This window comes from Empidonax traillii, unplaced genomic scaffold, assembly GCF_003031625.1.
Source record: "Empidonax traillii isolate 1590-97213 ecotype Southwest subspecies unplaced genomic scaffold, ASM303162v1 scaffold446:size905785, whole genome shotgun sequence".
NCBI classification, from domain to species: Eukaryota; Metazoa; Chordata; class Aves; order Passeriformes; family Tyrannidae; genus Empidonax; species Empidonax traillii.
The window spans coordinates 40,912-57,688 of NW_020955639.1; the positions used below are offsets into that span (position 1 = coordinate 40,912).

At 40.0% G+C, this 16,777-nt stretch overlaps 1 protein-coding gene across 2 annotated transcripts in view; it reads left to right on the forward strand.

Moving 5' to 3' along the window:
* Window positions 1-16,344: 16,344 nt before the first annotated feature.
* Window positions 16,345-16,777, forward strand: part of CCNY (cyclin Y) — a 53,409-nt gene continuing 52,976 nt past the window's right edge. For both annotated transcript variants that reach the window (XM_027894885.1, XM_027894887.1), the window contains exon 1: window positions 16,345-16,350. The gene's annotated coding sequence lies outside the window, so the exon portion shown is untranslated. The remainder of the gene's footprint in view (window positions 16,351-16,777) is intronic.

Here is a 16,777-nt window from a genome sequence, read left to right on the forward strand (position 1 = left end):
AGACATCATTGTTCTTTACTCAGTATAAATTACACACAGAGTAGGCAAAAGTCTGTACCCTCTGGTCTGTTTCCTCTTCTGGAACTCTGCTTTGGCTCAGGAGGAAGATCCAGGATTCTTTTGTATGAGCACTCATATTCACCCCTTTCCCATCTCAAACCTGCTTGTGTCAGCTCGGTCCTCTTGGCTCATTTGGTGTCTTCCACTTCCACATTGATTTTCTGAGCTAAGAAAAGTAGCTTTTTCGACCCTTCTCATTAGTTCTTCAAATATTTAAAGTCAGTCGTCTTTTTTTGGTGGGTTCATACTAAAGTCCTAAAGGAAGGATAGACAAAGGCATGCCAGGATAGGGCAACTTTCTTAGTAGGAACTTCTGAAAATCTGAAAGCTGTGTGTGAACTATTCCTCTGAATCATCACACATAACTACTGATTTGAAATTAACTCTTGCTGCTTTAGCACAGACGGTCTCTTACAGAGTGCTGCATGAGCCTTGAGGTGCTGTGTGGCAAACTTACAGCCAGAAACAGCTGTTCTTCTGAAAGTGTCAGTGATCAATATACCAATGTTAGGAATTCCTGACAGAGCTGAAGGCTTACCCTGAGCCTTGGGACTCCCAGCCTTTTGCCTCAACTGCAGTGACAACTTTCCTGTTACTGTGCTGAAGAAAAGTCAATACCAGGGGTACTGGTAGGTGATGGCCTGTGGGCATGGAACACAGGCATGAGGCACATGGCAGACTTTTGACATGGATATCTTAAAAATTGTTTCTGTTTCTTCAGTCATCCTGGTATTTTGAAGAAATGAAGTACTGTGAACGTTCAGAATATATTTTCATATGCAGTTAATCAAAATAATTTCAGGGATTTCTTGTAAGTGTTGGTGAAAAGTGACTAAGATCTCAAAAAGATTTGAGGAATAGACCAGCAGTTTTCCACTTATTTATGTAGGAGCAAATTGGTGTCCAGTTGTGGAGGTTTCAAACGTCAAAATTAAAACATGCATAAAGTGTTTTTCAGTATGCAGATATAACCATATTGAGGACAAATAATTTTCTGCTTTTGAACTCAGACAGATCGGAGACAGCATCAAGTTTTAAAGGTTGAAAAAGAGAAAACAAAGATGATGCTAATGATTTTTCAAAGGCTGATGCGTTTCAGCTAGATTCAGCTTGCTAGTACTTGTGATGTAAAAATATGTCGAACCTTGTCTCTTTTCTGTGCTTTTCTTCAGTTCTGTGAATCTTCAAATAGAATAATTGGAACTTTTCTTAACATTGCAAAAGTGAATGTTAAAACCTTTTCTGTGCTGTTTTTGAAAGTCCCAGCCTGTAAATGAAACCAGACTGACTTCATTGATAACTGGAAGACTTCCAGTTGCCTTAAGACCAAGGCACACTGAAGAGGGATGGATAAAGGGAACAGGGAAGACCTGTCTAACACTGCTGTCAGTGGAACTACTGATGTGTTACATACCTGAGCATTTATTGAAAAAAGGCCAAGGTTCAGCCAGGCCACAGATTCTCAGAAAAAGCTGCCAACAACAGTGACGTCAATGTCAGTTCTGGTGACTGTATTTTACGGTGACTGATCTGCTGGTATTCGGACTGAAACTGCTGAAGTTATTGGATCGTATAAATTGGTGTAAATCCATTAACTTTTTTGGAGTTCTCCTCATTTATGGCAGGACCAAGCCCAGGTTATTGCATAGATGTCCTGCATGATTTAAATTTTTTTGTTTTACCCTCTTGCCTTTGTGGCTTTGTTGTTTTTTTTGGTAATTTCTTTGATGGTGTAGGGTGAAGGAACTCAATTGTGATTTCAGCTACATGGATGTGTACTTTGGAAAAACATGCTGTCGAGCTTTTGAATGCATCAGAAGTGGCAGATTTTCAGGCAAGCCTCCAAATCCCTCTCTCATATCTAGAGATTATATAATCAAATTCTGTGTGTGTTTCATGTTGCTAGGACAAAGTACAAACATCAAAGTGAAATTAATTCTCCTTTTATATAAGGAGGCCGCGAGGTGACAAATTTTGCAGCAATATTACAAAAAAGTAGCAGGGAATTTTTTTTGTGGGGGGGGGGTAGCAAGGATGAGGTACAGATGAGATCCAGACTGATCACAGGCAGTAGGTAAAGCTGGTCAGTCAAGCCATTTTTCTACACAACTCAGATGTGACTGAGGTGATTTCTGGGCTGTAAGTGCACGTTGCCAGCTCATGTCCAGCCTCTCATTTACCAGCACTTCCAAGTCCTTCTCTCCAGGGCCGCTCTCGATCTTTCATCCCTCAGCCTCTATTTGTGCTTGGGATTGCCCTAACCCAGGTGCAGCACCTTCAACTTGATCTTGTTAAACTGCATGAGATCCCCATGTGCCCACTTGTCCAGCTTGTCCAGGTCCCTCTGGATGGCATCCCACTCTTCAGGTGTGTCAAGAGCACCACTCTCCTTGGTGTCACCTGCGAATTTGATGAGGGTGCACTCAATCTCTTCATCTATGCCATTAATGAAGATATCAAATAGCATGAGAAACAGGAAAACAGAGTATGATTGTGATGTGTCCTGGGCTGCATCAAAAGCAGCGTTGCAGCAGGTCAAGGGAGGGGATTCTGCCCCTCTGCCCCTGGTGAGACTCCCTGGAGTGCTGCATCCAGCTCTGTGGTGCCCAGCACAGGAGGGACATAGACCTGTTGGAACAAGTCCAGAGGAGGGCCACAAAGATAATTAGAGGGATGGAGCTCCTCTCCTCTGAGGAAAGGCTGAGAGAATTGTGTTTGTTCAGCCTGGAAAAGAGAAGGCTTTGGGGTGACCTATTTGTGACCTTCCAGTAGCTGGAGGAAGCTGACAAGAAATCTGGAGAGGGACTTTTTACAAGATCACAGGGCAAGGGGGAATGGGTTCAAATGGAAAGAGTGTAGGTTTAGATTAGATATTATGAAGAAATTCTTTACTGGAACAGGTTGCCCGGGGCAGTTGTGGATGCCTCATCCCTGGAAGTGTTTAAGACCAGATTGGATGGACCTCTGAGCAGGCTGTCTAGTGAAAGGTGGCCCTGCCTATGACAGGTGGGTTGGAACTAGATGATCTTTGAGGTCCCTTCCAACCCAGGCCGTTCTGATTCTGTTCCACGTATCTGGGGCAACTGCCCACTGCAAAATATAGGGACCACAATAAGCAACATAACCCACATGAAAAATGAATCCTTCCTGTGCTTCTTTTGTAGATAGGAAGGGTCTACAAAATCCTTTGCATTTAATCCATTTTCAAGAAGAAAAAGGAAAACAAAACACCAAACTCAAAACCTAAAGCCTCTGTTTCTCTCTACCCAGAAGTACTGTAAACCTTCCATGCAGAACTAGAAAATCTAGTCACTTGTTTTGCAAATCAGAGTTGTTTTTTAGTATGTGGCCTCAGTCTAGATCTATACCACTAGGAAAAAGGAGGTTCATGACAAATTCTTCCTACACCTGCTCAGATCCTTAGGCAGTTTACAGGGATCAACATGTATATAGCGGTAGATGGTACATGAGCATTATTCCAACCAGAAAAACTGCAATAGAGCGGTTCACTGACCTCAGAATTGACTGGAGTTGTAAAATGGCCTGTAGCAGATCAATAAACTGAGCCCTTACTGAAAATTTGGTTTGGACTTTTTTTCACTTTTGACTCATATATTTTGGATTCTGTGGTCCATGTACAAGTATGTGCCTCTTTGCTACTCCAGAATATCAGCTACTGAAAGGACCAATGCTTCTGAGGATGAAGAGCATAAAGGTGCTCTCTGAGGATGAAAGTCCATATGCTGCCATAAATCTGATACTGGAAAGTTGACAAAACTACGACAGTGGAGACAAGTTAGTTAATGTTAAACTACAAGGCAGTGACAGCTTTGTTCCTTGCTTAAAAAGTACATGTTGGTCTAATACATTCCCTGCTTTAGGTTTAAGTTCATTCATATATTTAGTAGCTCTAGAAGACAAAGGACCTACTTGGTTTAATTTATGCTGTTTATTTTGCTGGTTTATCAGATGACAATGTAACAGGATTTTAATGTGACCACTGCTGGTTATACTGGAGTTCTGACTGGCCTTCTCTCCTGTCTCCTCCATGCGCCATTGGCAGAATAATTAAACAGAGGAACATAACAATATTTGCCCTAAGATTGCACCCTGGGAATTCCCTGAGCTGTTACTATGTACTTTCCAATTCTTAGTGAATTTGTCTTCTAGAACGTGTCTGATCCCTTTTGAACCCTTTGGTACTGTAAGAACTTAGGTGTTGTGTGGAAAGTAGTTTCACAGCGTTACTGAGGAGCCTCTTCCTTCTGTGTGATTTGAGTGTGTCTGTACTAATTGCATTTTTTCCCAATTCCTACAACATATTTCCTGAGTAGGAATATTTGAAGCTTATAATTTTGAAGATGAATTTTTTTTCTACGTACTCCAGCTTTTCTGCATTTACCTGTATTTGCCATTTTGTTGACCAGTAACTAAGACATTCTTCATAGCTGATGCTGGTTTGTGATGTTATGTCCTATCAACTGCAGACTTGACCATCTTTTTAATAACACTTTATGGTTTTGAAAGTATTGGATAAACAACAGAGAACAGTTGTTGAGAAGTGACCATTTTATCCTGTGTTTCCTTCCCCATCATTTTTGCAGTTTGTGCCTGGCCTTTCCCAGGACTGAATGTTTGCTTAGTTTCAGAAGCAGGTGACCTTGTTAAAGCCTTTCGAAAGCCTGAGCAGGTTGACCAGGGGAGGTTCAGGTTGGACATTAGAAAGAATTTCTCCACAGGAGGGGTGATTGGACATTGGACTGGGCTGCCCAGGGAGGTGGTGGAGTCACCATCCCTGGAGAAGTTTAAGGAAGACTGGACACGCACTTAGTGCCATGGTTTAGTTGACATGGTTTGGTCATAGGTTGGGCTTGATGATCTCAGGGGTCTTTTCCAACCTGATTGATTCTGTGATTGTGTTTACCAGATCTCCTTTATGCAAATGTTCTTCATCCCATTAAGGAACTTCAGGAAGTCTGAGAGACAAAACCTTCCATTACAAAAACCTACTTGACTTTCCTTCTCTGTTTTCAGACACTTTCAATATCAGGACACTGTTATTAAAAATAGGTTTTTCAGAAAAGTAGGACCTTCAGGTAAATACCACAAGTTAATTTTAGGAGGTGAGTCCTGAATGAATGAAACTGTAATTTTTTTTTTCAGTTTTTAAGGGCAGTCAGAGTTCAGTTAGGTGCTGCTTTTATACATACAGCATGTGCCAGTAAAACCTCTCCTGTGATGTCAACTGTCATGTTTTAATTAAAAAGCCTCTGATGATATTTGAGATGAGGAATTGCTGTCCTGAGTAAAATGACTCACTGCCTTTAATTTTTTATTGGCAGATTGGACATTTGCATTTGTATTGGAAAATTTCGTGTCTGCTTTGCAATTGCCTAAATGTTTAATCTAGGGTGTGACTAAATGCTTTCCTGACAGCAGTACAAATTGCTAATGATGTGATTATTCTTCCCTGTCAGTAGATTCTCTCAGTAGATTGTCTTGGAGGAGACTCCATGGAATCATCCTAATTAGCATGGTGCATTAGGTATTATCTTTTCTGATTTAATGTATTGTCCTTCTGTTTCTGTTTTCTCACAGCAACTCTGAAAGCAGTGTTCAAGACTCACATGAGGTGATTTTAGCTGTTCTGTGGTACCAATTCACTCTTGCTGCTTTCATGGTATCTATCTAACGGGTTGACCACAGGTCTGAATTTGCCAATGAACATTTGAACATGTTGAGCTATTTAAGGCAGAAAAAAAAAAAAAGCTCAGAACTGAACTCGGTGAATTAAATTAGCATTTCCCTGCCAGGCAATAATAGGGAGTGTTTGTTCAAAACTGTTACATTACATATGGTCTGACATTTGCATGTATCTTTCCAGTAGCCTTGGTACATGGAACAGTTCCCATCATCTGGAAATAAGCTACTCCTTAATGAGTAAGTAGCACATAGTGTCAGTGTGAATGATTAGAAGCATGACCGGATTAGTGTAGGACATTATTTTATGTATATTTTAATGAATTCCCTGTTATGTTTGTCAATAAATTTATCAGGAAAGATAAAGGAAATCCTACTATGTCTGTTCCTGATGTGCCTGAGGAACAACAGAGACCAAATTGATTGCTAATATTACTTGACGCTTTAGAAGGTCCTCTCCTTAATCAGGAAGGTTTCTCAGGGCAACAAGTTTTGCTTAGAAAAAGTTCCAGGTGTTCAAGCAAGCTTAATATGTACTCAAGGTTTTTAAAAAAGACTTAAAAGATTCAGAAAGGAAAACTAATTCCAAAACTTTCAAGATTAGACAGAATCAAAGATATTTACTCTGCTTTTCCCAGTTTTCTTATATGACCATATGCTGTTTTTCAACAGGACTCCTGCCTCATCCTGTACCAAGAATGGACTGGTCCAAGTGGTGCATCAAGCACTGCAGTGAAGGAAAGATTGTCTCTAGGAATCCAGACCGATTTGTTGGTGAAATGTAGGATATCAAGAGAGAGTGGGATGTGAGGGCAAGGAGTCCAGTTTCATTCATGATGCATAGTGACCAGTCAGTGGGTGACACAGGCAAATCAGAAACTTGGTAACCAAGAGAAGATGAATTCGGTTTAACTTTAGGTGACTGAATCTTGGTTTAGTCTGAGTTTGTCACTACTACTGACTATGCCAGGTATAGTCAGTGGAAAAGAATCTGTATGTCCAGAGTATGACACGTGTTTTATCCCAGATGTTTGTTTTAGGATTCTGTGATATAGCCACTAAAAAAAATGCACTTCTAAAAGTGCGTGCTTTGTTGATTGAGGGGCAGCTGGATGACTAGCTCTGAGTTAGACATCTAGAAGTAACTATTAAGTTACTTTTAGATGTGACCCCCTAAGTACGTGCTCTTCTTTTTCTACCCATCTAGATCAAGGCTTGGAGTCTGACCTAGAGAGTTGTGGACTAAGTGCAGAATGGCACCAGGATTTTAATGATGCACTGACTTTATTCCTTTGCCTCAGTTCTTCATCTGTAACGGAAATAACAGTACCCTTTTCAACTTTTTGGTCCCTGCTGTACTTAATTTAAGCTTGCATGTGTTCTCTGAGACTTGTCTTTGGATTGCCATTTCACAGGGACCTCCCCCCTTCTTACCAATGGCACAGGTATCCCTGTTCTGGGTTTGATCCTGTAAGGTTTGATGTGCCTGAATTTAGAATGACTGCATCACTTGTGGCTGATCAGGTCAGCCTCAGGACTTGAATATTATATGCAGTGTTTGTGTCTACCTGACTCAGAAGAAAACAAATAGGAAGTTGTTTTTATCCCTTTTTCAGTTGCCCAGGGCTCTTACTAAGAACTGGAGTGTTGCAAGATATTGAATCTGAAACCAGTTGCTGCTCTGGGACTGAATGTTATTTGACCTGGGTATTGAGCCAATGTTATCTTGGGGATAATTTAATGTTTAGGACAAAAACAGAGCATTTCTGTATGATTTTGATTTAAAAGTAAATTTAAGATGTTGCTGTCGTTGTTTAAAGCTATTGAGATATTCAGATTAATACAGTAAATCATGACGAAGATAGATGGTGGTTTGTTATAAATTCACAGCAGATAACAATTTATCAATATACTGCTTTTTATCACACTGGAAATGGTAACTCTTACAGTGACAATTTCACAGCATATTTAGTTGTTATAAGATGCTTCTCCAAGATCAGCACTTAATGACTCTGAGCTGAATCTTCTAAGAACAAATGTCAATTCAAGAACTCATAGACTGAGAATAAATGTCAATTAAAGATCTATATATCTTTTCTTCAGAGTTTAATTACCATTTTCCCTCTTCTTGCTCCGATTTCTGTGGTATATGGGACATATGACTGTGGAAGTCATAGAGTTTTAGGTTATAGAAGCTGTAGTGTCTGGAGTCTGGGTACTAATGACATGGCTGCATCTGAAGTGGATGTATGTTCAGCAAACTGTATTGTACATGTTCTACCATCAGACTTTAATGGGACTGAGCCTCCTGGGTGTAGGGACAGCCCTACACCTGAGTAATAGAAGTGCTCAGAGGGTCAGATGTGTGCGTGTGCACGCACACGTGCTTTAGCTGTATATGTTTGTGGGGTTTTTCATACATGCCCAGACGAAGAGATTCACCGAGGAGAGGTTTTTAATATCAGTTGACTTTCAGGTTTAAATGGCAATTTGTATGTGTGATTTTAACACTGTATCTTGGTAGCATGGTAATTTGGTTGCCATGTGAATACAAATCTGCAGGGGAAAAATTGAAAACCTGTTATTGTAGTTTACCGAGTATCCTGTGGTGTTCCTCAGAAGAGATTGCAAATTATGTTTTTGCATATTAAAAAAGCAGCTGCTGCCCTTGAAGTCACAGAGGTACCTTTATAAGTGTTTTATGATACACTTGCACTAAATTTTCTGAGAAACCAGGATCAATACTTTTCTTTTTGTATTTCACGGATTACCTACTTGCTTTAACTTTAGGTCACACAGCTCAGTAGGGAAGCAGAAGAAAAAAGAAGAGAGCCTGGAAAGATGCCATTTTCACTGGCATTTTTAAAAATAATTTCTGTAAAGTAATGAGGAGGGGTGAGCTCGTCCTGCCCTGCTGGGCTGGTGGGAGGGCTCCTTGGAGCTTGAATTACTATACTGAGGTGCCTTTTTCCAGATGTAGAGTTGAGCTGCAGCTCAGACTCCTCTGTCCTGATTTGCAGAACATAATGCAACCTTAAGGTCATTCAGTTTCTTCCTGATTTGCGTGGCAATAATGTCTGTTTTGAGGAATGGTGAAATGCATACACCTTGGTGCAAAGCTGCAGATCATACTTCAGTCTAAGATTAAGGTTTATAATGTCAGCTCAGCTGTGAAATGATGATTATTATACTGATGACTTTGTATCGATCTGTATCTTCAAGTAATATTGCTTCACTTCACTATAAGTTAACCCAACAATTCTGCTGACTGATATTGCATGTTCGGCTCAGTGACAAATAATTCCCTGCCAGCTGCTAACTCTGGTTTAAATCTGTGGCAAGAGTGGCTGCGTTCACAGCCAGCCTCACTTGGGGCTTGGTGGCTTGATGTCTCTTGGTGGAGAGCATGGTAGTGCTGTTCAACACAACAAGTAAAGTAATTTGGTATGGCAGCAACTCACATAATTTGTTTAGGTCTGTAATGATACTGTGTTTGTATCTAAAAGATTTTACATCTATCTTGTAAAGTGATTATAATGAGTGGTAAACGAATCATAAGGTAATTTTTTGGATAAGTTTATGTTAAGAAAAATGATTTTTAAAAAATCGATAATTTTTAAAAAAGATTTTTCACAACCCTTTATATTCCATTCTCTCTACCTTTGGATCTAATCAAACAGTGTAAATTCATTTTAAAGTGGCATCTAAGTTAAGTAAAAATGCATCAGGGAAAAAGCATTTTTAGTGCTCAGTGTCACGGGGGCATTGAAGAACTGCATGAATTTCAGTTTGAGGTTAATAATAGGACAGTGGCTTAGTTCCTTTTGTTGCTACTTGTGCCGTAAGTGGGGCATGACTGATGTTGACAGAAGTGGGCAGTAGTTAAGGTGTTAATAAATCCCACTGGAAACAAGTGATGGAGTCATTCAGGTGGTGTGGTTTTGCTGCCTTGTGGAGGACTGCACTTGGAATGGGAGACACTCCCGAAGGGATGCACGGTGATACAATCACATCTAGCGTGCGTTAGCTGGCTCCGTGCTGTTTAATTGAGGAAGGCTCCTGAGAGAGAAGGTGGAACTGGGAAACTTGAGTACTGTGTTCTCAAGTGCCCAGAAGTGTTGTTTAGTAACAAAATGGAAACATCAGTGAGAGAAAATGAACAATGATGGGTGATGCACAGCAAAGTGCAGAGGTGCAAAGCAAGATGATGTTAAAATCTGCGCTGTGGTTTCTTTCTCCATCTTTCATTACTTGATGGCAACGATATCACGTGTGATTATTGGAGAAAAAAAGCTTTTTTGCAAGTAAGGTCTTCATATTATTATATATATAACTAAAAATGTTCAGAGTAGACTGTGCTTCTTGAAAAAATGATGGCAAACCTTCCCCCGTCTTTGTACTTCAACAGCAGAACTGAAATGTTGGCTGCATTTCCTTGCCTTTTGGTGAGAAGCGTTAGACCAGCTTTGCTTGGCTTCACCTGTTTGTCCCTGACAGTGTGTTCCTCCAGATGAGGTGAGGCAGGTGGTTGTTTGCAGTTCTGAGACCTTTGAGGGAGGCTGCTGGGTCTGCTGGGTCTTGCTCAGGCTGCTTGTGTCTGCTGGGCTGGAACCTGCTTTGTCCACGATGCCAAGGAGTCAGAAGTGATGTGAGGTCTTGCCTGTGATGGACTCACAGGGCTCCACTCGCTGTCCTAGTGTAATTGTTTCATTTCAAAAGTCTGGTAATACTCTCCATGTCATGAAAATGGTGTTTTAGAATGAATTTCTGTCCATGAAAACCAGTAATGACTTAGGGAATGTTTTTCCTCATCTCTGGAGTCATTGTGTCTCTATTTCAGCATATGCCATGGATATCCTGCATATGAACAAGTTCTGGGTCCAGTTGTGATTCTTGGGCTAGGGTCTGTTGAACTCTTTATCCAAAAATACCAAAAACCAATTTAATTTTTTTTAAAAAGGTTGGAGCGATGCTTTCCAGGAGGACAGTTTTTAACAGAGTATTTACCAATGTTCTTTGTGCTGTAGCCTGTCTTTGGCTGGCAGGAAGGAAGGGAGGTATGCTCACACACATGCTTGTCATCATTCTTGCTAATTTTAACAGGAAACTGGAAAGTCTTAGAGGTACCTTAGAAGTTGTTCCATTTCGCTGGACTTAGATTTCCATTAAAATAAGCGAAAGGAAAGTGATATACTTTTATGTCAGGTACTTTGATCTAAAGAACTGGCTTTTAGAATAGACTATGTGCTGCATTCCATTGTTGTATTTTATTTTATTTACACTTCAGGTGTTTCAGGGTACTGTTAGAAGAATCATGCTTTGTGACATTGAGGTGCTGGACAGTGAAGCTGGTGAAGGGTCTGGAGCACAAGTGTTAGGAGAAGTGTCTGAGGGAGCTGGGATTGTTTAGCCTGGAGAACAGAAGGCTCAGGGGGAACCTTATTGCTCTCTGCAACTTCTGTACAGGAGGCTGTAGCCAGGTGGGGGTCAGAGTCTTCTCCCAAGTAACAAGTGAGAGTGCAAGAGGAAATGGCATCAAGTTGCACCAGGGGAGGTTTAGATTGGATAATAAAAAACATTTCTTCATTGAAAGGCTTGTCAAGCACTGGAACAGGTTGCCTAGGGAAGTCGTTGAGTCACGGTAGAACCACAGAGTGTTAAGGGTTGGAAGGGACCCTAAAGATCATCTAAGTCCTGACCCCCCACCTCCCACTAGACCAGGTTGCTCAAGCCCTTACCCAAGCTGGCCTTGAACACTGCCAGGGTTGGGGCACCCACAGCCTCCCTGGGCAGTAACAGTAAAGTGCTCCTTTGAGCTATAGTTTTGAAGGAAAAGGTCAACCTGTTAGCCTGGCTCCAGCCTGCATTGTGTCCTGAAAGGGAATGGCCCTCAGTTTCTGCTGTGTGCACACCATAAATGTGTTCCAAAGACCTGGAACAGTGGAAAAGGAAAAAATTGAAAATTTTGAAAAATTTTTTTTTCCTTTCAAACCTTGGGTTATCTAAACCTGCTCAAATATTTACATTCCATTAATCACATAGCTTACTTTTCAAAATAACTGAATAAAATTCAGTGCTTTTAAAGTAGGATTTCTGTTTTGACTACTGGTTCTTTTTTGGTACAATGGAAAAAAGGACTGAGTAGTGCGTTTAAATTTCTCTTTTGTCTCTTTATGACCAGTTTCTATTGTTACCCAGTCTAAATTTATCTTGACTAAATTTACTTCTAGGGTATCAGAACAGGTTGGAAAATGGAATAACTTTTAAGAGCATATTGAGAAATCTTTAAAAGCAGTAGAGTATATTCTTCCAGATGGTATTTGTCTTTGCATTAGTATTAATCTCAGAGTACTTCTTCTTAGGTTTTCTCCTTGATTATTTTAACTTCTACCAGAAACAGTATTTAATGTCTTCAACTTAAGACATTAACATTCAAAAAGTGTTTTTATTTCAACTTTTCACTAGCATGTTTGCTGTGGAAATTAGCTTTCCTGAAGGTCACACTGCTGCTTTTGAAGCATTGTCTTTGTAGACTTCTTGAACTGTGTAGCTTTTCATTGACAATACCATCCCTACAGGTGTTTTAAAGACGTATAGATATGGCACTTAGGGCCATGGTTTAGTGGTGGACTTGGCAGTGCTGGATTAATGGTTGGACTCACTGATCTTAGAGGTCTTTTCCAACCTAAATAATTCTGTGATTCAATGGTTCTGTGTTGTGCTCAAAGGCCAGAGGAGCAGTGTTTGAGTATGATGGAAATACACATATACACAGCCTTAGGTGTTGTGTTAGGCACTTTTTACAGAGGCCAATTGTGTATAAAGGGGGTATGTTCCTCAGTTAATAAAAGCACAGAGATTTCTCTCTGAATCTGACAGGATAATAGCACTGAATTGTTGCTCTCTTCAGTCCATGCTGAATTCTTAGTGTAATGTGAAGAAATTGTCTTTTCCTCTGTATTTTCCTGAGGGGGAGGAAATATCAAGTGTTTACACTATTTTTTTTTCTTATATTCTGTCTTATATATCAATTAAAACTTTTAAAATTAATTTTGATTATGGTTAAAGCAAAACCTAATAAATGCAGTACTGGAATATCTGAAAAACTTTCATGAGATGAATTTATTAAATGGTGTTTTTCATGTTCTAAATGTAAGGAGAAATTAAAAAAGGGACATGTATAATGTAGTGCAAAATAATTTAATTTGCTCTTGAGATGTGTCTAATTAGTTGGGAGAGACTGCTGTGTAAGGGAAAGCAAATCCTGAAAAATGATACAAAACCAAAAATCCTGGATAGAAACTTTGTTCAGCCTGTGGAAAGTTATAACTGTGATTTTGCTTGTGGAAGAGAAAATAAATACAGCTGTACTCATGAGAACTGCTCTGTGTTGTTACTTGGCTGGCTGGTCAGGAATAACTGTACAGAAATGAGCATTATTTGCCACAGAGGGCTCCTTTTATTGATAAACTATCTCTGCCTCCCTCGAAAACCAAGATCAGAGCAGAGCCTGGAACAGAGTCACCGTGTAATTGGAGCTTGCTGAGAAAAGTCATGCCCGACGTTTGCTTGGAATGGAAGGCAGAGAATACCATAGCTCCAGGGTAGCAAAGATCACATCCAAGTTTTTCCAGCGACCTAGCCAAACCTGAAGGAGTTTACCCTTCCAGCCAGTTGGCTCTTGAAAGCCTTCCAGTTTCCAACTTTCTTTTATTTTCATAATCACTGTTAAAGTGTACTGGAACACGATCACTAACATTTGTTCTTACAAGGATACTGCATGCGGCCCAGAGGCATTTTCATTTGTGGTAGCTTAGTTGCTGCTCACATTTGACATGGAGTACTGTAAAAAGGCAGAGATAAATCTTGTGGTGTGTGATACTGGTAAATCTTCATGCTGTGATTGAGTGCTGTTTGAATGACATGAGCTGAAGCTTTTAGTAGTGGGTCTCACATCTTGGAAGCTTTAGTGTAAAAGGAGGTGCAGTTGTTGTTGTTAGCCAGTGTAATCCGCCTATACAATTCAGTCTTATTTCGTCTTGAAAGTTATAAAAACCTCTGAACAGAAAGCGTCCCACTGCCTTATCTATTTATCCCTTTGAATTATTTTAGTCCCAGTGTTTGGTGCAGCCCAGTTTTAGAGACATTGATGGACAGAAATCTCAAATGGAAACTTTACTACTGGATTTAGTCATAGGGTGTTGCAAATGTAAGATTGTATCATGCCTCTTTTGCATAAATTATGGTGATTTAAAAACAAAATCTAAGAAAAGTGGTAATATTAGTGAGAGATTGCTTTTTTTCAGTCTTGTTTCTTTACTCTCTGTCGAATTTTAGTCTTTGTTTTTAGCTTCATTTGACTAGAGATAGATGGGGAGATCCTCTTAGCTGAGGTGTCCTTTTAACTCTTACCAACTCCAGAGGGAATGCTAATAACATAATAATGTTTAAGGGAGTATTTTCATTACTGTACATATGCCTAATTGCTGTTAATAGGGGGGAGCAGCCCACCAGCGTAAGAAAGAAGCAGAAAGGCATATGTTGTAATGAGATTTTCATGTTCACGAGACTTTTGAAATTTATTTCAGCAATTTTTTCTAGATTCAGTGTTGGGGAAACTTACTTCCCAAATGTGCCTGGAGAGTACTGTTTCTATTTCTCTTCTCCCAGATGACATCAGCTCATTCATAGAGGCTGGTACACTGAGAGCTGGAACAACTTCACTCTTTCTGCCAGTTGGACAAAATAACCTCTCAGGTGCTGCTGGTGCCTCGGGGGTGGCATAGGTGAGGGGGGCACAGCTGAGCTGATTGCCACCCACATCAGGGTGCATGGAAAGCCAGGTCCTTGACGTCTCCATGAAACTATTCCGTTCCCTTGGGTCACCTGTGCTTCCCTTTCCGTTTTCTCCTGTGGTGATTGTTTTCTCTTCCCTTTGGAAATGTGTAGGGCTTAGACATTGCTCATGGTTTGTATTCCTGTAATTCCTTGATAAGCACCTTTGTGGTGTTTTTGTTGTTTTCCACCTACCAGACCGTGCCAGGCAGCTCTGTAATGTCTGGTTGCGTGGGGAGAAAAGATGGCAGAGAAGTAAAGTAATTTATGGAGTGCCTGGTCAGCTCAGTTCCATCTGCAGCATGCCCTGGACAAGTCTGTTCTTTTCTTACCTGAAGTCCCTTTACATAGCTGAAAAAAAAAATAATCTTACAGGATGAAGAATCTTGGATTGGTTTCATTTTTAAGCATATGATGGGTCAATAATACAGGACAGTATCTCTTTCTTTAATGATAGTGGTGTTTGTGCAGTGGCAGTGATAGCCTGTGGTCCTGGGGGTGAAGGGAAGGAAAGAAAGTAGTTTCACCAGATTACTTCAGATCTGCGTGTTTAAACCCAGTGTTTTTCTCAGTTTAGCCTTTAGTCTGTTATCAAATCAGCATCAGAGCTTTGGCAGTGCAAACTCACCCAACTTTCATTGTTCACAAGGAAGGAAATAACATCTTATTTTTCTGACAGAATAGACACATTTGCAGACCTGCTGCAGCTCACGTTCCTATTTATGCCATGACAGAAGCTTTGGTGTGTGTTGCTCGGAAGTTAGTCGCTACAGCACCCTTCATTCATCCTCCTGTCATGCCTGTTTCTATCACAGTAGACTCATGAGTTTAAGAAGCAGTTGGGTTTTTTGTTAAAATTTTGCCATGAGAGATTTAGTCTCATCCTTTACTGTTTTTATCTTGCATAATGTATTCTGACCACAAGTCTGAAAATGTAACTCTTTCTGAAGAATTGCAGCAGAGTTTGGTGCAGTTTTAGAAAGTCTACAGATGTGCCACTGGGATTTGGAGAGGTTTTGTACTTAATAATTTAAATATTGCTATTTCTGACGATTTTATAGAACTTACGCTCGAGGCCCATGGGATCATCTGATCTGACCTGCATATGAATCATAAGCCAGTAACTTGCACAAGTTATTCTTAAATTGAGCCTGACTACTCATGCTGGACTAAACCCAAAGATGTTTGGCTGGAGCAATCTTCTAGAAAGGGAAAACATCAAGATAAGTTGAGTGCATGTTCCTTGGGTGTGGAGCTTCAGTGCCTAATTATCCTCTCTCTGTTTTCATCCAGGGTCGTAATTAAGATCTTTCTTTCTGCTTTCATTTTCCACTGTTTTTGTTGTATTTTGTGCTGGATTAGAGAGAGCTTTTACTAAGTTACATGTGAACTGCAGACACCTCCTAGTTTTCCTTTTTCATCAGCAAAACAGTTTCATCTCAGACTCTCATTTGAAAGCATTTTCAGCAGTCTGCTGTTCTTGTAGCTTACCTCTGCACTCATATAAACTTTATTCTTACCCTTTTTGCACTTTAAAAAGTGCAAACTGAGGCTGTGTTCAGTATTTTTGGTCTCAGTAATGCTTTTTAAGATCTTGTTTTGAGATTTAAAATCTTGCCTGGGCTTTAACCCAAGTCTGAAACTGAACTGTTTTACAGTTTGCTTCTTTTTATGGCCATATTTGAATGCAGCTGCTGTGGGTTTAGGAACTAAGTTTCTCCCAGTGTACGGGGTGAATTTCATTGTGCTCTTCTGGTGATTGTCTTAATTCAGTATATAACTCTAGTGAAGTTTAAGTTATATGCAAAATCTACTCTTCTTATTCCTTGGAGAGTGAATTTATTTTTATGTGATGCATCATAATGCCCATTATAATAACTGTTATTTTGGCTGTTGCTAAGCAAACAAGAGAATGCAATATTAAGTGTACTTACATGGATTTGTAACTGTTCTTGCCCAGATCCTACAAAATTTTGTGAATTCTGTTAGACATGCACTCTCTTAGCTGAATTGTACCTGAGTTGCACTTTGCCTTGGCTAACCAAAAATGAGGTTTCATTTAAGTATACATCTATCTGTCTATCTGTCCATCCATAGATATATGCATTTGTACATATACCTATATTTATAGACACAGACCTTTGGTTCCTAACCCTGAGAAGACAAAACCCCTGAAATTTTC